We start from the raw sequence: 24,809 nt of genomic DNA on the forward strand, positions 1-24,809 counted from the left end.
CCCCTTTAGGTAGTGAGTGAGTGACAGGGAGCCCCTTTAGGTAGTGAGTGAGTGACAGGGAGCCCCTTTAGGTAGTGAGTGACAGGGAGCCCCTTTAGGCAGTGAGTGAGTGACAGGGAGCCCCTTTAGGCAGTGAGTGAGTGACAAGGAGGCCCTTTAGGTAGTGAGTGAGTGACAGGGAGGCCTTTTAGGTAGTGAGTGAGTGACAGGGAGGCCCTTTAGGTAGTGAGTGAGTGACATTGAGCCCCTTTAGGTAGTGAGTGAGTGACAGGGAGCCCCTTTAGGTAGTGAGTAAATGACAGGGAGCCCCCTTAGGTAGTGAGTGAGTGACAGGGAGCCCCTTTAGGTATTGAGTGACAAGGAGCCCCTTTAGGCAGAGAGTGACAGGGAGCCCCTTTAGGCAGTGAGTGACAGGGAGCCCCTTTAGGTAGTGAGTGAGTGACAGGGAGCCCCTTTAGGCAGTGACAGGGAGCCCCTTTAGGTAGTGAGTGACAGGGAGCCCCTTTAGGTAGTGAGTGACAGGGAGCCCCTTTAGGTAGTGAGTGTGTCACAGGGAGCCTCTTTAGGCAGTGAGTGACAGGGAGCCCTTTAGGCAGTGAGTGAGTCACAGGGAGCCCCTTTAGGCAGTGAGTGACAGGGAGCCCCTTTAGGCAGTGAGTGACAGGGAGCCCCTTTAGGTAGTGAGTGACAGGGAGCCCCTTTAGGTAGTGAGTGAGTGACAGGGAGCCCCTTTAGGTAGTGAGTGAGTGACGGGAAGCCCTTTAGGCAGTGAGTGAGTGACAGGTAGGCCCTTTAGGTAGTGAGTGAGTGACAGGGAGCCCCTTTAGGTAGTGAGTGAGTGACAGAGAGCCCCTTTAGGTAGTGAGTAAGTGACAGGGAGCCCCTTTAGGTAGTGAGTGACAGAGAGCCCCTTTAGGTAGTGAGTGAGTGACAGGGAGCCCCTTTAGGTAGTGAGTGAGTGACAGTGAGCACCTTTAGGTAGTGAGTGAGTGACAGGGAGCCCCTTTAGGTAGTGAGTGAGTGACAGGGAGGCCCTTTAGGTAGTGAGTGAGTGACCGGGAGCCCCTTTAGGTAGTGAGTGAGTGACAGGGAGCCCCTTTAGGTAGTGAGTGAGTGACAGGGAGGCCCTTTAGGTAGTGAGTGAGTGACAGGAAGGCCCTTTAGGTAGTGAGTGAGTGAGCGACAGGGAGGCCCCCCTCTAGCCGCCGCCGCTCCCACCCGACCAGTACAAGCGGGCCCCGGACGCACCCGCTCTATATGCGGAAGTGATGTCACTTCCGCATATCAGTGCGGTGTGCTAGGTCCTAGCGCCCGCACGATTGGTCGCCGCCTGATCGAGGTCTGAGTGACGCAGCGGCGGCTAGAGGAGGGAGGGAGCCACGGCCAGAGGGGATGAGCGGCGGCCGGGCTGGGTGCAATGCACCCGGCAGCACCTGCCCAGGCGCGGCCCTGGACCAGGGGCGTTCCTAGGGTCCTTGGAGATTGAGGGCACCTGTGGGCACTAGGTGGGGGGTATATAATGGGTGTGACTTTGCAGTGAGCGGGCGTGGCCTTGGGTGGGGCCAAATGTTCATGAACTTACCAGTGGTGTAAGCTACAGATAACGGGCCTGCCCATTGAAATATTGGATGGAGCCCCCTGTCCTTTATTTAAATAATTTACAATCAGTAGAGGCATAGATCAAAGATGTATACGCACATACAATTTTGATTGGTCAATCACTGACCAATTTTACCACCCCAAGCAGTAAGTGGGCCAACAGACAATGAATTTGATGAACAGAGCTAAAATTGGCTAATCAGAATTGTATGTGTGTACCAGGCTTTACAGCTAATACTGTACATAGTGAAAGTAGCAGGGATCAGCATACAATACAGCTGGTTTACAATCAGTAAAGGCACAGAGTAACACCTTACACTGTACACACTGGAGGGAGATCAGCACACAGTGCAGGCACTAAAGAACAGCTTATACTGTACATACTGTGTGCGACCATGGACCAGAATGTGGGTGTGGTCACGGGTGGAGACAAATTTACATGAACTTAGCAATGGTGGGACATTAGATTAGGACAGTTTGGCCGAGTGCCCAAACTGCAACCCAAAAGTCACTTATCTATCGCAAAGTGGTAACAGCAATTTAAACTAAATACTGTACAAACGTTTTAACTCATACATAAACATTATGGAAAATCCAAGTTGAAAATAAACTGTGAAGATAAACAATTTCATCCATACTACTCCTGAAAAATGTATTCATTTTTTATAGAACCTCCCAGTTTTATTTTCTGTTTTAAAAAGCTAAAAAAGTAGGTTTAATGCTATTGTCTCATATGATGATGATTTTCCCATAGTCTCGCAGTTAGCAATCATGTGACCCCCAACAAGACAAATTCAGCAATCATGAGGCCCCCCATCAAGACAAATTCAGCAATCGTGAGGCCCCTATCAAGACAAATTCAGAAATCATGAGGCCCCCAACAAGACAAATTGAGCAATCATGAGGCCCCCAACATGACAAATTCAGCAATCGTAAGGCCCCCAACAAGACAAATTCAGAAATCATGAGGCCCCCAACAAGACAAATTCAGCAATCTTGAGGCCCCCAACAATTCATGAGGCCCCAAACAAGACAAATTCAGCAGTCATGAGGCACATAAATAGACAGCATTTCACATAATTAGGCAGAATACCCCCTTAATATGGTACCTCTCACCTGGCTTCTGAATTCTCCTGTACTGGCTGCTGTGCCTGGCAATACTGTTTTTAGCTGGATTGGGGATGATGTGTGGGCTGAAAGGCCTGGCAGTGATGCTGTCGCCTGGCTGGCGGTGATGTTGTGGCCGGGTTGGCCGGCGGTGATGCTGTGGCCGATGCTGTGGCTGGGTTGGCTGGCGGTGATGCTGTGACCTGGCTGGCGGTAATGCTGGGCTGTGCTTGGCTGGTTGAAGTATATGCTGGCCCGACTGGTGGTGATGCTGTGGCTTTTTTGACAGTGATTCTGGGCTGGTTGGCTGGTGGCGATGCTGGGCTGGCTGGCCTGGACAGTTTAGGTAGTGACAGGTGCCCCCTAGTTAAGGTAGTGCCAGGAGTCCCCCAGTTTAGGTAGTGAGTGACAGGGACCCCCAGGTTAGGTAGTGAGTGAAAGGGACCCCCCAGGTTAGGTAGTGAGCGACAGGGACCCCCCAGGTTAGGTAGTGAGTGACAGGGACCCCCAGGTTAGGTAGTGTGTGACAGAGACCCCCAGGTTAGGTAGTGAGTGACAAGGACCCCCAGGTTAGGTAGTGAGTAACAGTGACCCCCAGGTTAGGTAGTGACAGGGACCCCCCAGGTTAGGTAGTGACAGGGACCCCCAGGTTAGGTAGTGAGTGACAGGGACCCCCCAGGGAAGGTAGTGAGCGACAGGGACCCCCAGGTTAGGTAGTGAGCGACAGGGACACCCCAGGTTAGGTAGTGAGTGACAGGGACCCCCAGGTTAGGTAGTGAGCGACAGGGACCACCCAGGCTAGGTAGTGAGTGACAGGGACCCCCAGGTTAGGGAGTGACAGGGACCCCCAGGTTAGGTAGTGCGTGACAGAGACCCCCAGGTTAGGTAGTGAGTTACAAGGACCCCCAGGTTAGGTAGTGAGTGACAGGGACCCCCAGGTTAGGTAGTGAGTGACAGAGACCCCCAGGTTAGGTAGTGAGTGACAGGGACCCCCCAGGTTAGGTAGTGAGTGACATGGACCCCCCCAGGTTAGGTAGTGCATGACAGGGACACCCCAGGTTAGGTAGTGATTGACAGGGACCCCCAGGTTAGATAGTGAGTGACAGGGACCCCCAGGTTAGGTAGTAAGTGACAGGGACCCCCAGGTTAGGTAGTGAATGACAGGGAGCCCCCAGGTTAAGTAGTGAGTGACAGGGACTTCCAAGGGTAGGTAGTGAGTGACTGGGATCCCCAGGTTTGGTAGTGAGTGACAGGCGCCCCCAGGTTAGGTAGTGAGCGACAGGGACCCCCAGGTTAGGTTGTGAGTGACAGGGACTCCCAGATTAGGTAGTGACAGGGACCCCCAGGTTAGGTAGTGAGTGACAGGGACCCCCCAGGTTAGGTAGTGAGTGACAGGGACCCCCAGGTTAGGAAGTGACAGGGACCACCCAGGTTAGGTAGCGAGCGACAGGGACCCCCAGGTTAGGTAGTGAGTGACAGGGACCCCCAGGTTAGGAAGTGACAGGGACCACCCAGGTTAGGTAGTGAGCGACAGGGACCCCCAGGTTAGGTAGTGAGCGACAGGGACCCCCAGGTTTGGTAGTGAGCGACAGGGACCCCCCAGGTTAGGTAGTGAGTGACTGGGATCCCCAGGTTTAGTAGTGAGTGACAAGGACCCCCAGGTTAGGTAGTGAGTGACAGGCACCCCCAGGTTAGGTAGTGAGCGACAAGGACCCCCAGGTTAGGTAGTGAGTGACAGGGACCCCCAGATTAGGTAGTGAGTGACAGGGACCCCCAGGTTAGGAAGTGACAGGGACCACCCAGGTTAGGTAGCAAGCGACAGGGACCCCCAGGTTAGGTAGTGAGTGACAGGGACCCCCAGGTTAGGAAGTGACAGGGACCACCCAGGTTAGGTAGTGAGCGACAGGGACCCCCAGGTTAGGTAGTGAGCGACAGGGACCCCCAGGTTTGGTGGTGAGCGACAGGGACCCCCCAGGTTAGGTAGTGAGTGACAGGGACCCCCAGGTTAGGTAGTGTGTGACAGAGTCCCCAGGTTAGGTAGTGAGTGACAAGAACCCCCAGGTTAGGTAGTGAGTGACAGGGACCCCCAGGTTAGGTAGTGACAGAGACCCCCCAGGTTAGGTAGTGACAGGGACCCCCAGGTTAGGTAGAGAGTGACAGGGACCCCCCAGGTTAGGTAGTGAGTGACAGGGACCCCCAGGTTAGGTAGTGAGCGACAGGGACACCCCAGGTTAGGTAGTGAGTGACAGGGACCCCCAGGTTAGGTAGTGAGTGACAGGGACCACCCAGGTTAGGTAGTGAGTGACAGGGACCCCCAGGTTAGGGAGTGACAGGGACCCCCAGGTTAGGTAGTGCGTGACAGAGACCCTAAGGTTAGGTAGTGAGTGACAAGGACCCCCAGGTTAGGTAGTGAGTGACAGGGACCCCCTGGTTAGGTAGTGAGTGACAGGGACCCCCCAGGTTAGGTAGTGAGCGACAGGGACCCCCAGGTTAGGTAGTGAGCGACAGTGACACCCCAGGTTAGGTAGTGAGTGACAGGGACCCCCAGGTTAGGTAGTAAGCGACAGGGGCCACCCAGGTTAGGTAGTGAGTGACAGAGACCCCCAGGTTAGGGAGTGACAGGGACCCCCAGGTTAGGTAGTGCGTGACAGGGATCCCCAGATTAGGTAGTGAGTGACAGGGACCCCCAGGTTAGGTAGTGAGTGACAGAGACCCCCAGGTTAGGTAGTGAGTGACAGGGACCCCCAGGTTAGGTAGTGAGTGACAGGGACCCCCAAGGTTAGGTAGTGAGCGACAGGGACCCCCCAGGTTAGGTAGTGAGTGACAGGGACCCCCAGGTTAGGTAGTGTGTGACAGAGACCCCCAGGTTAGGTAGTGAGTGACAAGGACCCCCAGGTTAGGTAGTGAGTAACAGTGACCCCCAGGTTAGGTAGTGACAGGGACCCCCCAGGTTAGGTAGTGAGTGACATGGACCCCCCCAGGTTAGGTAGTGCATGACAGGGACACCCCAGGTTAGGTAGTGATTGACAGGGACCCCCAGGTTAGATAGTGAGTGACAGGGACCCCCAGGTTAGGTAGTAAGTGACAGGGACCCCCAGGTTAGGTAGTGAGTGACAGGGACCCCCCAGGTTAAGTAGTGAGTGACAGGGACTTCCAAGGGTAGGTAGTGAGTGACTGGGATCCCCAGGTTTGGTAGTGAGTGACAAGGACCCCCAGGTTAGGTAGTGAGTGACAGGCACCCCCAGGTTAGGTAGTGAGCGACAAGGACCCCCAGGTTAGGTAGTGAGTGACAGGGACCCCCAGATTAGGTAGTGAGTGACAGGGACCCCCAGGTTAGGTAGTGAGTGACAGGGACACCCCAGGTTAGGTAGTGAGTGACAGGAACCCCCCAGGTTAGGTAGTGAGTGACAGGGACCCCCCAGGTTAGGTAGTTAGTGACAGGGACCCCCAGGTTAGGTAGTGTGTGACAGAGACCCCCAGGTTAGGTAGTGACAGGTACTCACCTCCCAGCAGCAGCCCAGTGAAAGACCTCAGTATCAGCCGGCGACCCGACCAGTTAGAGCGGGCGCACGGACGCACCACACTCTATATGCAGAAGTGATGTCACTTCCGCATATCAGTGCGGTGTGCTATGTCCTAGCTCCCACACTAGTGGGAGCCGGCTGATCGAGGTCTGACGGCAACAGCGGGCAGTGGCGGCCAGCGGGGAGGGGGCAGCGGTAGCCAGCGGGGAGCAGCGGGCACCCCTGCAAATAGATTGGGGCCACCCGCTGACATGTTGGGGGCACAGGCACCCCTAAAATAGCGCTAGTGACGCCGCTGAAGAGGACACACATTCCTCTAGTATATCTGCTGCATTTCCTGTGGGAGAGGGAACCAATTGTACTTTCTTGTTGGTGGGGAACTTTTCTTAGTTCCATTGTCCCTGCCATATTGAAAAGGTGTCCTCCATCTCATTCCAGATTGTTTGATCCTCTAATGCCGAGCTTCTACCCATCCCTATCACACTGTGGAGTTTATTCATCATATGTGCAACACATAACAATAGTACTATAAACATTAAGGTGCCCATTAACGGTACAATATTTCCTTCAGATTCGATCTTTCAATGCTATTTTTATGATCGAATTGTAGAGAAATCTGCGCTGGGTGTGGCAAAAATCGCTGTGAAATTATTCTTTGGTCGATTGGAAAAGGAAAAAATATTGATCTGAAAGTTGGATTTTCGAACAGGAATGTAAAACCTTATTAAATTGTTCCGTTAATGGAAACAATTGATTAGCTTTGATCTTTCAAATCGTGTTGAAAGTTTGAATCTGCAGGAAAAAAATTAACCATTAATGGGCACCTTATGCTGGGGATACACGGTACGTTTCTGTACCGTGTATCGACCAGCTGATCCGGCCAGTTGATAATATTCAGCTCGCCCAATCAAGTCGCTCGACCCGCGCCCGCTCGATTCCCGCCGGCGGACAATAGCAGGGTATCGAGCAGCTGATAAGGAGCGCCGGCGGGGACAAGCGGTAATCTATACGCGGGACGAGCAGAGACGCGGCTGGAGTCGATCCGGCGGCTAATCGGCTGCCGGATCGACCGTCTATGCCAGGCATTACAGAGTGCTGCTGCCAAGGTTACAAAGAGCAGTTTTATTTTAAATGTCAGTTTTGCTATATTTTGCAGTCTACAGATTCAAATTCATATTAAATTTGTTTACATTTACATTTCAAACCAAACTTATATAACACTAATCTATATGTGTGGCAACTTTATAATGTAAGTGGAATTATCAAACGTGGTGGCTGGAGTCCATGACAGAGACATGACTCTACAGAGGATTACCAGTAGGTCGCTGTTCAGCACTAACGACTAATCGGCTGCTGTAGAGACTCCAGGCACTGAGGGACTGCCTGCCACACATTCCTGCAAACAACCTACTTCTTCAATCCTGTGTTTTCTGAATCAAGTATTTGATGTTCAGGGGGAGAATTTGACGATGCTTAAAGGACAAAATCTACTCACCTTGGACTTCCTCCAGCCCATGGCGGCCCATCTGTCCCTCGCCGCAGCTAGGCTCCCAGCCAGTGTCCCTGGGTCCCCTCCGTTGCAGATGCTGACCTCGCCAGGTTGGCATCTTTTGCACCTGCACGTAGGTGCACCAGCGCACAGGTACACCAGCTGCCAGGGACTGGAGGAAGCTAGAGGTAAGCAGATTTTTTTTTTTAAACCTCAGACCTGTCCTTCAAAGCACACCTGAAGCGAGAGGAATGTGGAGATTGACATTTATTTCCTTTGAACCACTTCATACCGTGGGCTTTAGGGTTCAAATGCACACCCTTCTATCAGCTCTAAGTGCGGCCAGGGGTGGTGTGCCTCCTGATCGCATTCCCATGCATGGGAGCATTCAGCACTTGCACAGTATGTAAAACTTGCTATTAAGCATGCACAGCGCACAATAGAGCAGTGCATGGCTTGGTACCACATATGACTGGTACCACATGACTGGCCAGCTTTCAGAGGGGCACTGCAGCTGACTGGAGGGTTGCGGAATGACAGTGAGGGCATAATAGGACTGCTGGGGGCTGGAAGAAGCCCTAGGTAAGTTCAACTGCTGTTCTATTATCATTTAAGTTTCCCTTTAAGCAAAAACCACAAAACTACTAGTTAATCATTTTTATTATTGCAAGTCACACAAACTGGCCAGGAAACTTTTTTAAATTGGACCTGAGATGTAAAAGATGCAGCATTTACACTTACCTTGGGCTTCCTTCAGCCCCATGCACTCAGTTGCCTCCCTAACCATCCTCCCGGGTGGCTCTGTAATCTTGCTCCTGACCGCGTGGGCCCCTACCGTGGCCAAGAGCATTCTGCCCATACAGCAGCAGGTAAGTATAGATGCTATATCTTTTATGTCTCAGGTTTCCCTTAACTATGCATCACTTCCTACAGTTGCACAAAGTCGGGGTACTTGAAGAGGCCAGAAAGTGAACTTTTGAAGCACACAGTCATGAACTGGTGCCAACACTCCTCCACAAACTGGAACCCTGAAACCTCTTCCACACATACATAATTGTTGTTGGAGAGCATAACTTCTAAGATTTTCTCCAAAGCTAGCATGTGCTAACATCGCTCCAAGGTTCTTGCCTCAGAAAAACTAGTTATTTAGAAGTAGCTTCATGTTATTTCACCTGCATGGTCTAGCTAGGACCTGCTCAGGATGTGGTTACCGTGTGCAATGATCTCCTAAGAATGTTGGCGCTGAAACATCTACATTGAGCTCACACCAGTTTTCTGTTTTGACCAAACATTAACTCTGTACACATATCAGAGTTCTGTTTGTAGAACAAACATATGGCTTACCTTAGGATATGAACATAAGAATTGTGCTCTGAAACAAAACAGGAAAATCCATGGTGTTGTTGGAGGATAGGCATCGTTGTTTTGTGTTTTACATCAAAATAAGCATAGAATAAAAGTGTCTTAAAGAAATACCGAGGTGAAAATAAACTGCAATGAGAAACAATTGTATCGATCAGACTCCTATAAATTAGTTTTTTGTTTTTTTTAGATATCCTAGTTTATTTTTATATCTGCTTTTTAAGTTTTTACCGCTCAATGACACATTCATTGAAGTATGCCAGATCTAAAATCTATGAACTATTGACTCTATCTCTTTCCTGCTCTCAGAAGCCATTTTTCTGCCAGGAAAGTATTTTATGGCAGTAATTCCTTATCAGTAAGGGTTACTCTATAGTCTAGGTCCTAACTGTACAGAAACTGCCACTTGACTAGCTAATGTTTAACTCTTCCAGGCAGAAGGAAAAAAAAGGGAACAGCAGTTATTTGTGTGCTTAGCAATGTACATACATATGTCTCTCTCACCATGTTACTTGTCACCTCTGTATTCCTTACATTACATAAGAATACCTGCTGCATACAAGCAGTCACCTGTGCTTGCATGAGCTCTTGTTGTCAGGTCATTAGAAAAGAATTAATGTTCACAAACAGCCCAAAAACACCAAAGTCCTAATTATTCCAGTGCAATACTAGCTTCACTAATCGTTTATCAAGCCTTTAAATCAGGGTTTCTCAACCCTGTCCTCAACCAGCCCCCCCCCCCCCCCCCACCCACCCAACAGTGCAAGTTTTGTGGGAATCCAAAGAGGTAGTTACTGAGCTCTGCTGAGACACTAACTACCTCACCTGTGAATGTTTGTGATTTTCCGCAAAACATGCACTGTTGGGGGGTACTTGAGGATAGGATTGGGAAACCCTGCAAATAACTTGATGTGTTAATCTTTGGAATGGATAAGACATATAGCAAAGCAGTGCCAATTCAGTGATGCATACCAAGACTGCAAAGAGTGCACACCACAGAATTTTGGCTGTGTGTGAACATAGTTAAAGTGGACCTGATGAGTCTGATGATAAATAAAGAGGTTTGCAACTTTTTAGCTTTTCAAAGTTGGTTCCACTTCTTCCCTTCTTTCTTTTTTCCTTTTTTTTTCCTTTTTTATCTGGATGGTCCGATATAGTAGCCAGCCTCCTCGTTTTTGCTTGATGTCTTTCATAATATAGGGTTTATTTTCATTCAGGTATAATGACAATTATTAGATTTGAGTCGATTAATGCTAAAGGAGCCAAGTCGGGGTGCAAGAAGGGGAGAATTCTGGATGATTTTCTTTAGATTCAATGGCCAAGGGAAGGGTGGTTCTCGGAGGTGATTTTAATCTCACGTTGGACTCTCTCATGGACAATTCAAAAGAATTTTCTAATGTTTCCTGCAGAATTCTAGATTGGGGGAAAACCCTGTTTAAATCAAGAAGATTATTGGATAACTGGAGGTTGCTGAACATCGGTGCTAGGGATTACACTTTTTTTTCACCAGTACATAATACTTATTCCAGAATTGACTACTTTTTTCTTTCCCAGGATGAGTTTGGGTCAATTCTGGATATTAAGATTAATAATTTTACATATTCAGATCATGCACCACTAATTTTAACCTTGAGCTGGGATTCTAATCGTAGGAAGGATAGGACTTGGAAATTGGATGTGGATCGATTAAAAGACCCTCTGCTCAATTTTGAGGTGAGACAATGTATAACAGAATTCTACCAACTAAATAGATTGGGGATACGCTTGAAACCCTACTCTGGGATACTTTGAAATGTGTTCTGCGAGGTCTGCTGATAAAACACAGTTGTAGACTTCATAAAGAAAAAAAGTTAGTATTAGACAACTTGTTGCGGACTCTGCAGGCGGCAGAAGAATTACATAAAATTGACCCGTCCTCTTCTAATCAACTGGAGTTGATCAGGGCAAGAGACAAGTTGAATAACTTGTTGAATAGTAAATGACAAAAACAACTTAGGAAGAACATAAGGGACCATTTGGTCAACTCTAATCGCTCAGGGAAACACTTGACTAATCTTCTTCAGAAATAAAAAGCCAAGAGATTTATTGAATCCATATACAATAAGGAAGGGAAATTGGTCTCTGGCTTAGCTGATGTAGGGGAAGTCTTTACAAATTTTTACCAGTCTATACAACTTAGAACCAACTAAGAACGATGGGTCCGCTTTTCTGTCAGGGGCTCTAATCCCGTCCCTCAGTCCTGAGGATAGAGAGGAACTAGATGTCCCTGTATCAGAGCAGGAGTTTCTCCAGGTAGTTGCTGAGATGGATATTGGAAAGAGTCCCGGCCCAGACGGGTTTAGTAATGAGTTCTTTAAGGCTTTTGCCCCAGAACTGTCCAACCCCTTTTATACCATGGTTAACGCCGCACAGGATTCTGAGATTTTTTTCAACTCCCACGAATAAGGCTACAATTGTTCTAATCCCGAAGGAGGGTAAAAACAACCAAAAATTTGAAAGTCATTATCCGACTTCTTTGATGAATTCTGACGTTAAGGTTTATGCGAAAATCCTTTGCAATCGGCTGATAAGATTTCTGCCCAAGCTTTTGGGTCATGAACAAAATGGTTTTAAACCAGGCCACCAAATTGGTGACAACCTTATGGTGGTAAATAATTTGGTTTACTCCTGTAGTGTGAGTAAAACTCCTTCTGTACTTGTGGCCATTGATGCGGAAAAGGCCTTTGATAGGCTGTCTAGAAATTATCTTTTTGCATCTATGGGCTACTTTGGTATTGGGTCCACGTTCATCAACAGAATTAAACGCTTATATTCTAATCAGTTGGCTTGTGTTAATGTTAATGGCGTTCTGGCAAGGGATTTTGAGATTGCTAATGGGGTCCGTCAGGGATGTCCATTATCACCTATTTTATTCAATTTAGTTATGGAATCTTTGATTCAAATTATACAAACAAGCAAATCCGCGGTTTGGCAGTGGAGGATTACGAGATTAAATTGCAAGCTTACTCAGACGATCTTATTTTAACCGACGGACTCAGTTAATTCTCTGAAGTAGGTTGTTCCGATCCTCGATAGTTTCTCCTTATGCACTAATTACAGGCTGAATGTAAAGAAGACACAGGTCCGTAACTTGGGATGTAGTCCTGAGATGGTGACCAGGATTAATGCTTTTATGGATTTTATGTGACAGCCCAAAGAAATTACCTATTTGGGGACCAAGGTCTGTAGCAACCCTCAAGGACTATTCTCTGCCAATTTCAAGGGTGTCTTGGAGTATTGTGCTGGTGCCTTGGAGAGCTGGAATAAACCAATCTTTAATAGCATTGGCAGGGTGGCTATTATTAAGCCCTTTTTGCTCCCAAAACTTTTATTTTTAATTCAAAATATCCGTGTTTTTATTCCTCAATCATGGTTTAACTCGTTACACAGGCTTTTTCAAAAATGTATATGGAATAATAGAGTACCTAGGATTGCATATAATCGGCTTATTAGAAGGGAGGGTTGGCAGCCCCTGACCTGGCCCGTTATTACCTGGCAAATCTTCTAAAGCGTATGCTTGAGTGGAACAATCTTCAGGGAGGTAAGACCTGGGCCAGAATGGAGACTCTGTATGTTGACTTTCAAAAAGCGCTTTCATGGGTACCCACAGTGATACGGGGACTAATAGGTTCATCCCACCTATTTATTAGACCAACGTGGCAAGCCGTTTAAGATTTGATACATTTGGAGGCAAAGAAAGCAAGAAACCAGACCCCATTACAGAGGCTATATGATAACCCTGATTTCATTCCGGGCCAATCTCTTGGCTGGTTCGCTATGAACAAATTAGATAAAGTTACAAGAATTTGGCATCTCTTGGATGGTCCAGTGTCACCATCCACTTGGTTGGGAAAATTCCAAGTAAATAATTTTGTAACAACCATTGAAAAAAAGGCTTCTATAAGAAGTTTGAATAACTTGGAATCTTATTTTATAGCAGGTATAATACGTGGTAAGGCACTTGGTAAAATTTACAACTTTTTAATTTCTAATGAGAAGGCCGAGCGGGCCCAGTGTTCGGTTAGCTGGGAAAAGGATTTGGGTCCTAAGGTAATGGAAGTAAATTGGAGCCGAGTATTTAGGGATATTTGGCTCCTTGCTAGCACCAATGTTCAGCTAATTCAGTTTAAATTGGTGTCCAGATGGCATCATATTCCGCAAAAAACTGAGGATCAGCGGGCCTGGAATAACAGAGGCTGCTGGAGAGGTGGAACCCCAAAGCCATCTTATGTGAATTGGTTCTGGAGTTGTAAAGGGATATCATCCTTTTGGGCCGAACTGGAATCGTTTATTAAGAGTACGGTGGATTCCCAATTTTTAATGGGCGAGGTAATGGCGCTTTTTGGGCAATCTAAGAGACCTGTTCATCCGACCTTAGCTTCAACTTTTTATATCTTTTCCCTTTTGGCTGGAAAACTAATTATAGAAAAATGGAGAGACAGTTCTCCCCTATCTTTGTTTGATTTCCCGTTCTTTGGATTCTCTGTACGGTTTGTTTTTTGTTTGTTTTGTTCTATTATGTCTTTTGTAGTATTCATGGGACAATGATGTGAACTTGGGCCCAGGGACGCAGGAGCATGGCTATGAAGTAATTTTTTTTTGGTCCAGGCAAAATTTAATGCTGATGTCCCAAAGAAAAAAAAAAGTGGACCTGAACGTTTTCACAGGACAGAAGGAATACAGAGAAATGCACCCAGTATGTATTTAGAGAGTTTAGACTGTCTATTCCCCCTTATGCTAGATACACACTAAATAAACTGTACATTGGAAACTTGTAATTTGTAAACAGACAATATTACTTGTTCACAAAAACAAATATGGTAACAGTATTGGTGATAAAATGTAGGAAAACACATTTTTATTGAATGCCATGTCAACGTTTTATCCCATTTTATATGTACAGGTTATACCTGCAGTACTGGAGCCCAGGTGGAGATTAGTTGGATTTAAAATAGTCTAGTTTCCTGTCCCTAACAAGTAATTAAATAAAATTATTGCTATATACACATCCTATTGCTTTCCACAAGTAATAAGCACCTATTTTAGGCTGAAAGGTTGCAGTGAGGTCAGATACATTTCCTGCTACAACCATGATATAAGATTAATGGGAGTGCCAGCTCTAAAGCATGCCAAGTCTGTGCTGCTGTGCGATTAGGCAGCAAGGAGTTATCACAGATGTACAAATGGTCCAGCTGGTGGCTGGATAGTGTAATGGTTAAGGGCTCTGCCTCTGACACAGGAGACCAGGGTTCAAATTTCGGCTCTGCCTGTTCAGTAAGCCAGCACCTATTCAGTAGGAGACCTTGGGTAAGTCTCCCTAACACTGCTACTGCCTGTAGAGCGCGTGCTAGTGGCTGCAGCTCTGGCGCTTTGAGTCCACCAGGAGAAAAGCGCAATATAAATGTTCTTCGTTTGTTTGTACAAATACAAGAATAATCACTACCTTTGAATAAAGTTTCTATATGGTTTAATATTGATTAAAGCAGTTCTCTAGGCAGCAATGTCAGAATTTTACCACTAACCTAACCTTGAAAAACCCCAGAAACTCCAAACATATAGCAGATGTGGTAAACAATCAGAGCCTATACACACTGAAAACTGGTGAGTGCGAAAGCAATACAATTTTAAAATCGCATATGATGCGATTTTAAAAATCGCATTCTTGCCCCATGAGTGTGCATTTTTGCTTGAGTTTTTCAATGCATTTTTCTTGTGACTGGTGATTGGCACAAAGTTCAAGAGGAAGTTGCGTCTCCTGGGAAAGATCTCCTTGAAAAAACGCAATGCAATTTTTCAAATGCAGTGCTCAAAAAGTGCTGCAGTCATTGCGATTTTCTAAAAACGCACTACTGTGTACAGTTCATCACGATTTTCATTTTTAAAAAAAGTCCTTGGGACTGAAGAAAAACCACATGCCATAAAAACGCAGCAAAATGCAGCTAGTGCGTACAGGCCCTCAATCTCTCCCGACAATCATTTAGCAGGTTGCCCCTTCAGACTACAAGGTTTGTACTTTCTTGTGCCACTCCTACCTGCACCACCACCCCACCCATGTTCCAGCCGGCTGGATCTTCTGAAGACTGGACCTACCTGATCTGCGTTTGATTGCTGAAACAAACATCCAAAAAGCCTTTATTTTTTTTTGTGTGTATAGATTTTCATTTTTTTTTAGGAGTTGTTTTTAATCGACTCAAAGTCTATTTAAAGGAGAACTGTAGTGAGAAGTATATGGCGGCTGCCATATTTATTTCCATTTAAGAAATACCAGTTGCCTGGCTAACCTGCTAATCCTCTGCCTCTAATACTTTCAGCCATAGGCCCTGAACAAGCATGCAGCAGATCAGGGGTTTGTCAAATTTGACAGATATGGCAAGATTAGCTGCATGCTTGTTTCTGGTGTGATTCAGACATGTCTTCAGCCAAATAGACCAGCAGGGCTGCCAGGGAACTGGTATTGCTTAAAAGGAAATAAATATGGCAGCCTCCATATACCTGTCACTACAGTTCTTTACACAAATTGTGTAAAGTCTGTTCAACCCAATGCACAGACTAGCCCTCAAGTATTAATAATTGATTAGAGATAAAATGGTTTGTTCTACATGTGCCTCTTCTGTGGAAAATACTGGTGGCTATAAAAAAAATAATTTTGAAATAACCATTTATGGTGGCGTAGTGCCAAATGATGCTTGAATCATTTCCAGTTTTTAATCATTTCCAGAATGAAGGTGCTAAAGATTTCCTTTGCAAGCAATGGCCCTGGAAGTATGATCTGCAATCCTCAACCTAAGATTTAAATTGTAGAGGTCATATTTAAAATTCTGAAAAATTAGAACTTCACCTGCACAGACTTTGTTGTCCATAATTTAAGCAGGCTCATCTGACTGGGGGAAGGTTATTTGATTCAGGTTGCTGTGTCCTGAGCATTTAGTTAGAAGATTCACACTGTATTTATTGAATAATGAATGTGTTAAAATGAGTGTGAACTGCAATGGAGACTGTACATAGACTAATCCAAAGCCTACTTGCAGCAAGTTAGCATAACATGATCCATTACAATACAGAAGTGTGAACAGCCCCATAGGATTATATGGGGCAGCGAGTTGGCAAGCAGAATTATTCTGCAACAGAGGTAGGGCAATATGCAATTCACTGTTTCACCTGAGTTTTATCCTAGTAGATCATTTTTCATCTTCGATTTAAAATCACTTTTCAGCACCTTTCAACTAAAAGAGTACCAAAAAGTTTGTGAAAAAGTAATAGACATTATTTTGAGTATTTTATTGCTTTCTGGTGGCTTAAAGGGACTCCAAGCACCTCTCATAGGTATGCCTAGAGACTCCAACCAGTACTGCAAAATACATAAAGATGTATACCTTTCTGTAGCTTGTGCTCTCCCTCATTTGATGCCTGAATCGCCATTCTACACCAAACAGTTTTTGTTCGATTTTAATTTAAATATCGCAGCTGCCATCTTAGCTATGTTATAACTTCCGGGTCACAATCTTCTCTGTTAGAGAAGTGCATCACTGAATGAAGCAGGAAGAGGAAGTGACACGCATGGCCATTGCAAGAGACTCCTCCAGAGGGGTCATAGCATGACTTTGTTGGAAGTCGTCTAGCTTAAAGGCCTACCTATGAGAGGTGCTTGGAGTCCCTTTAAAAGGCATTTTATTGAAAACTTTAAAAATATCACCTAGGAGAAAACTCAGGATAAAAAAAAAAAAAAAGTTACTTGTACTTAGTATGAAAGCCCTTGAAGTTTAGATGACCCATGAAAGTACTCCAGGGCAGTTGTTTCAGAGACAGCACCGCTGGAAACAATTTTGTTGAGCTAAGAGACACCTGAAATATGTTTCTTGAAATATCAGATTCCCAGCATTAGCAGGAAGGTGAGTAAGTGGCTGGCCTTGTTTATTCTCCCGCTTGCAAAGCTTTCTTACAAACATGGTTTGTTTCCATTTACCAATATCATACTGGTAGGTTACCTGGCTTCACCCCAAAAATTGGCCCTAGACAGGTTTAGCAAACTTCGGTAGGAGCATTAATCTGTGAGCAGTGCCATCCAGGGCTGTGGAGTTGGTGCAAAAATCATCCAACTCCGATTCCTCAACTTATAAAACCACCAAAATTGTTCAGACTTCTTGGTCTAATACTTAGCAGGTTGCTCGACTGACTTCACAGCCCTGGTGCTGTCTTAGGAACCAGGTTACTGCCTGAGGCGTTAAATCGCTTAGGTGCACCAAGATCATACTCCCATCACAGAGCTGCTCTTTATATGGAGTCCTCGTGAAATTACATGGGGACATGGATTATATGTAGAAGACTCAGAAGATGGATGGGTTGCCTGCAGAAATGGGAAGCAAGGTAAATACATGCTCGGCTAGCAGCTCCACAGGGAAAGGACTGTAGTGGACAAGCAACAGAGGAATTATAAGGGAGACTACACATGGAGGGAACAGCACTATCTGAAAGGGCACTGGAAGAGAGGAACAAAGGAGGGGGGGGGCAACATCAATATGGGAAGGCACTAAAACAGAGGCCCCGATAAGTCAGGATATTAGAACGGGGGCCTGTAATGTACTCCTGCTTACAACCTGGGTACCACAGCACAAGTGATATGTATGGACACTCAGGTGGAGAGGGTGGGGCAGGCGTGCAATAGCATGTGGTGATGCAAAAGAATGGAGGTCAGCACATTACTTTTATTTGGACATTACTGATCCCCTGGTGGTTCGATTTCCAGCCTAGACACTCTGCCCCATTGCCCCCTCCACCACCCCAAACTAGCCTTAACCAGTGAAATTAGTGCTGTAGGAGAGACATCAGTGTGGAGGTCACCACTTACGATCCAATTTCTAGCGAAAAATCATTTGAGCACTCAGATAATTCTGATCGGAAGAAAAATGGCTCACTACACCATCAACGAACCAATCTTTGCTTCCAATTTATCACAACCAACTTTTGGTTTGATGAAAATCCAATCGGACGACTGTTTATAACAGGGGTCTGGAACCTTTTTGGCTGAGAGAGCCATAAACGCCACATACTTTAAAATTTATTTCCGTGAGAGCCATACAATATGTTTCAAACTGGGACAGTGCGCATGCGCAGCAGAGGGCTTTCCCTGTTGCCATGGTGATGTGTATACAGTTGATCCGCCAGGCAGCAACATGAGCAATTTCCCCTAGAGCTAGACAGGAGAAATTCCGACTAACAGCTTGTACAATTAGCTAGCTGACTTGAGGGTTTGATTCACTTTGTAGGACGAGATCCCTGCACTTTGGCCCAATAGGCTGCCTGTCAAGTGACAGGCAGCCTATTGGGCAAATCAAAGTGCGGGGATCTCGTTCTACAAAGTCACTGGACCTGACAAGGTACAGAGTGGGACAATTGAAGCAGCTGTTCGTTTTGGGGGTAGAACGAGTAAGTTAGTGCATGCTACAGCAGTAGCGTGCCTACTTTGATAATTTTACTTGCGCTGCCACACTAAGCTGCGCTGCTTGAGCAGTGTAGCTTAGTGAATCAACCCCTACTGATTTGTCTGTAAGACAGATGTAGCCATCACAAGAGCCACATCTGGCTCCCAAGCCATAGGTTCCCTACCCCTGGTTTATAAATCATTCATAATCGATTGTGCCCATCAACAGAGATTATTTACAACCCATTTGATCGCTCGAACGATTTTTCGCTAGAAATTGGACTGTTAGTGGCCACCTTGAGTCCTCCTTTGTGGAACAATTATGGTTATGAATTATTCAGATTACTCTAAGGTACTGTGGAAAAATCTCAGCGCAAAATAAATGCATAAACAAGTTAGCCTTTCATTTCTAGGTTTCACGTGTATTTTTTACCTATAAAACACAAAAGGCAAGCAAGCAGGAGGAGTACAGGCATTGTGGTACTTTACACAGGAAGTCTGGGCACACCTGCTAGCTCAGACACATTTGCAGATACTCAATCACAGCTATTTTAAGGTCTCTCGCTGAATTCAGGTCAGGATTTTGACACTATTCCGGAAGTATAATTTTCAGTCATTCTGTTTACTTCTCCACATGTTTGGAATCTTTTCCTCAAGTTGCAGCGAGGTCACGCAAGACAAAAGATGGTGGGCGGAGACGGAATATGGATTTGGTTACAGAAAAAAAATCTCCAGTTCGCCAAGTGCAGTAAAAACAGACAACACATATACAAGATGATAATAATCCATGTTTATTTACTAAGGTCCAAATTAAATGACAGCCATATCATGCTTTGTTGAACAGTCAATGGAAATCATCATGTACAGGTAACATTTCACAGACAAATTTCGGAAACCGTTCTAGGGTTAACATTTCAATAAATAGAAACAGGCACTTCTAGCTAGGAGTAACAGGTATAGCTTTAACAATTTAAAACAGACCTTGCATAAATGATCACAAAAAAAACCTCCAAAAAACAAAAACAAGAACCCTAAACATAAATTGCTGCCTACATTCTCCACTTCTGGTTGTGAGGGTATTATGGCTGCTCCAGATCTGTGTAGTGCCATACTTCATTGACGGACCAACAGAGGGAATTATATAACAGAAGATGGCAGCGCTTCCAAATGCAGGCTGCACCTGAATTGACCAGCTGCATAGATGTGCAGAGCCCATACACGGGCAAATTACACAACTTCCATTCAAATCAGAGGCAACAAATGGAGGATGTTAGCTTCCAATAAACAGTTTGCACGCAGATTGTTTAGTACTAAACTCTTTCACTTCATTGAGGGATCCTCACGGATGAGACCTAACCACTAACAATTAAGCATCCTTTGCTGTTCTTAGAAAGAGGGGATTATATCTCCAGGGACTCGGGGGAAGAGGGTTTTAGATTTGAACAGTGCAATTCATTTTCCTTTCAAAGTTTGGTGGAAATTTGCATGTTGTGAGCATTTTGTGCTCATTAGAGATCACTTTCTCCCCAAAGTCTTCTGAACCTTCTGATGCACAGGAGCCAGTATGCAGCCGCCTAGGCCTGAAGAGACTATAGATATCACATGGCCAAGATGCCTGGAATGCAGAAAGATTGTTCTGTCGGCACTGAGGGAGGTAAATTCCAACCTGCTTTGGGACAAAAGGGTTTCTGCAATAACAGTACACAATGCTTTTATAAATGTATTTTGCATTAAATAGCACAAAGCTGGATATACAGTGAATGCAGCTTCACACGAGATGTGAACAGATGGGCCAGGATCACACAGAAAAGTTCAATAACCAAATGTAAAAGCCTGGAGTATCAAATAATTGCAATAATAAAAAGATGTGCATAAAAATATAAAAATTATTCAAAAAATGAGGCAACTGATCTTACCTGTACCCATAGCTCTCTAGAGACTAAAACCCAAAGGATGGGCCTTCAGCCACTACTGAGGCCTGACTGTAGCACAGATCACAGTAGGCCTTTTGCCTCCATATTCTTTGCCAGGTTTACATTGCAATCTATGGAATGCAATTGTAAATTCCTATGATGATGATATAGTGCTTTGAATAAATAAAGCATAAATAAAGAGGTGACCACCCCTTACCACCAATACTGCTCAATAGGGATGTTCAATGCAAAAATATCCAAATTGATGCAGAATTATGCAAAGTTCTGCAGCTTTAAAAAAAAAAAAAAAAAAAAAAAAAAACCAATTCAATACCATCTTGACTACTTTCGGTCCATTTTCAAGCTGCAAAAATTTTCATAATTCAACATCAACTCTGAATTACAGTCCCGGTTATCCAGAACTCAACTAACCAGCACAAAACGCCGGCAATGCTCACAGTGTTGGAAGCCAATTTCTCAGCAATGCTGTGGAGCTGGTACAAAAATCATCCGACTCCCAACGTCTCCGTTTATTAAACCAGCGACTCCGGTGCCCCATATGAAATTCACTTTTTCTCCTTTGCTTTCTCTAAGTTGATATTTTCATATGTAGTCAAATTATATTTTAAACCCCCAGCAAGAAAATATTCAACATTATTTTTATAGTACTTTTTCTACTACTTATGGTACTTTTTTAAAATTGAGAAATGCTAAAAAGTTATTTTAAAGAGAAGATGAAAAATGATTACCTAGGAGGAAACCCAAAATTGCTCCAACTCCTCCTCCACAGTCCTTGCAGGACTATGGAGTGGGTACAAAAATCATCCGACACCAACTTCGACCCCCCAGTCTATGAAAACCACGACTCCGACTCTAGGTACCCAAAAATTGCTTTGACTTGCCAGCCCTGCTTCTTTGGCTGTTTGTGGGCTCTACAGAGCTTAAAGATTGGGTGTAGGCTCCCCCAAAGTGAATATACTTTCAGCAACTGTATTGTAACATTGAATATTTTTAACATTGAGTCTCAAGCAACCAGAAAGCAAACTTATCAGGCATCAGCCAATCCCCGTCAGTGCCTGATGACCAAGGCTCTACTGTAGTTTCATCTCATTGACCATCCCTACTGCTATACTGAAGGGATAAGAAGAGCAATTATGCAACATGTCTCAATAATTCTACCCCTAAGAACTACAGGCTGCTGTAAGGCATAAGTATTACGTTGTGTAAGAGGGTAAGCCTGCAGGAAAACTACACTTACAAGAACCACAAATGTTCCCCAGATGTCTTTTCTTAAGTCTTTAAAAATAGAAATCAAGAGTTTGCCAATAAAATCCTTCACAGATCTCTTATAGAGAGTCTAGGGCAGCCCTCAATGATAAAACTTGTTTGCTACACGTGGACATCTATTCTTCATCTTTTTCATTGGCTGATCAAAGGTTTTATATAATGCAAGGTTAGCTTTAAAAATCGGGGAGGAGAGAGGAGGCATCGTGAATAACCATGAGGCTATGTTCACAGTGGCCAGCAGGAACATAATGCAATGGATTGTGGCACTGCACGTTATGTACATCGGGTACAATGAAGAATACATTCAATAAAATGTATGATTCACTTCTGTTAAAACACGCTTTTACCCATGACGCTTTGCATGCACCATACTACAACCAGTTACGCCACAATGCACCGGGCGCACATAGGTGGTGCATTACGATGCGGTAAGCCGTGTTACAAAGCGACCATTACACCACATCGCAACTCACTTGTGAACATGGCCTCAGTCCTTCAAATTTCACAAGCCATTCACAATTATCTTCATCATAAAACATCTAGGCGCGCACAACAAAAACATTGTATATAAAGAAAATATATACAAACACATGTATATTTTTATAATTTATTACAAGTGTCATCCACAAAATAACCCCACAAGAAATACTCCCTCTGCATCTATTAGGTTAACCTTCTCTTCCTGTACTGCTGGTCACATGACTGTAGAATGCCAGTAACTATGTTAAAACCCTTCTCCCCTCAATTCCTTCAACTCACAGGCGGGGAGTGTGATGCTACTACAGCCAAGGGATGGAAATCCTTGTAAAAAGATATGATAAACGCTTTAAAAAAGGAGGTGATCATGTGGAAAAACAATCACAAGATATAGTGAGTCTCTAGAACAAAAGGTTTCCTTAATTGATTAATTGGAAATGGCTGTTACTTTCCAGACAACCCTCATTGATATGCAGACATGGAAACAAGCCAGCTTAACCCTTTCCAATCCACTGTCCGACAGCTGCTGCTGCAGGCACACCTTAATCAGACTTTAGATCAAAGTGTCGGACTAAAGCCCCATCTACACAATACGATTCTTTGTGCGATTCGATTACAATGCCATTTACGATCCGATTAAATCAGACATGTCCGATTGGGATTCGATTCCATTCAATTCAATTCGATTTGCCATTGTTTTGCAATGGCAAATCAAATTGAATCGAATCCCGATCGGACATGTCGGATTTAATCGGATCGTGAATAGAATTATAATCGAATCGCACAAAGAATCGTATTGTGTAGATTGGGCTTTTGTCTGATACATTGATCACCGGCGGCACCACGTAAGTTATTACATGGGTGCATTTGGCGATTAGTCTGACATGACGTCAGGCTACTCGCATCAATGGGTTGGACCAAGTCAGACACTTGCCCATCAGCACCATGCTGCACCGATTAATTATGCAGGGGTGGAGTTAGAGCATGTGCACTGGAACGATCATCCACGTCCCCCAACCCCGCATAGTGCATAGAAAAAGTAAAGCTAGGGGGGTTGTGGATGATCCATTGATAATATTGGAAAGGGTTAATACAATAAAGCTGATGATAAACCCTACTGTTTAAATCATCTCAGTAGTTACAAAAAAACAATCAAAAAAGCCCCCACAAAAATATTTTGTGGGAGAAAATCAGTCTCCAGATTTTTGTAGCAGACTCCACAGAGCAGGTGACATCAACAACTCCACAATTCCTGGTGCATTTTATAGCTTGTAGACCTATAAAATGTCAGATAAGGCAACAATTTATTCAAACTACAATATTATTTGGGTAAAAAAATAAATATCTATTTGGGACTTTGCACAGTGTCTAGTTTAAGGCGCTCTTTCATCAAGATTGGGCGGGAGGAGGGCTGAAGGGGAATGCTTTCTTCAAATAAGATGACATTTACAAGTTTTGACAAAACTTCTACTTCAGCATTTTCACAGACTTATTATGGGGTTTGTCTTTTGCACATATGGACGTAAAATTGTGAATTCCTGCTGTAAAAGAAAAAAAAAAATCCTGTACTTTGCAGTGAGTTTTCTCTGAAGCAAATTTATGTAGGCTTTTCTCGCTGTCTTCGGTCCCCTGTCGCCAAGCACGGACCCTTCAAGATTACAAACAAGGACTTGTCGGTAACCCGATTGGGGCCATGCCCCTCTTCAATGCATTAGCATGCAGCTGTATTGTGCCTGCATGAGTACGGCTATGCCTGTACAGTAAACCGGAGCCGCTTGTGCATGAGCAGTTCTGTGCTACTGTGCAGGCACACCTGTGCATGGATACACTCGTGCCAGAAGAGGCGCACGGCTCCGATCAGCCGGAGGGTCTGTGAATGGCAATGGGGAATAAGAGGACAGCGAGGGGAAGCCTTATTGGGATCCAGGGGCTTTCCTCTAGGGCAAGTGTGTTTCTGAACCAGAGTTTCAGTTTGGGTTCTCTTTAAAACAACTGGTTATTCCTGCTAAGAGTTTATGAAAACATTAGACCTGACATTTCTTAGGCTCCCATCAGTGACGGAAACCCATTACTACAATAGAGTACAAACATTTTTCTACAGTTGTATGGCTGTTAGAGAGATATTTCCCTCACTTCCTGTGTGGCGGTTGTCATCACTGTGAGACAAGTTATATAGTAAATTCATGAAAAAAATAAAACAAAACACTGACACAAAGATAAGCCTGTGCTCCGTACACACACTTGAGTTAAGCGCTCTGAGGCGGCCAGTAACAACCGCCTCAGGCGATACTCCAGCGTGTGTACAGTGCCACAACTGTCGCACTGCAAGCGATTTGCCAGGTGGTTCAACTTGGTCGGTTGGAGGCCATTACCTTTGTGCTGCCTCGTGACATCACGCACGCACTGCTCCGTCGCCCCCAGCATAGCAACAGAGCACGTTGTCATCTATACAGCTGACTTTGTCTCTCTTCAGTGTTGGCCCAGTGGCTTCCCCGATACCCCTCTACTGTGAGTCAGTACCCTCTTCTTTATGGCTGTGCTCCCTGCCGTATACAAGCACATCCGCACTGTGCAGATAGTTGCTATCCGGATAT

Source organism: Hyperolius riggenbachi, chromosome 4 (genome assembly GCF_040937935.1).
Source record: "Hyperolius riggenbachi isolate aHypRig1 chromosome 4, aHypRig1.pri, whole genome shotgun sequence".
In the NCBI taxonomy this organism is placed as follows: Eukaryota; Metazoa; Chordata; class Amphibia; order Anura; family Hyperoliidae; genus Hyperolius; species Hyperolius riggenbachi.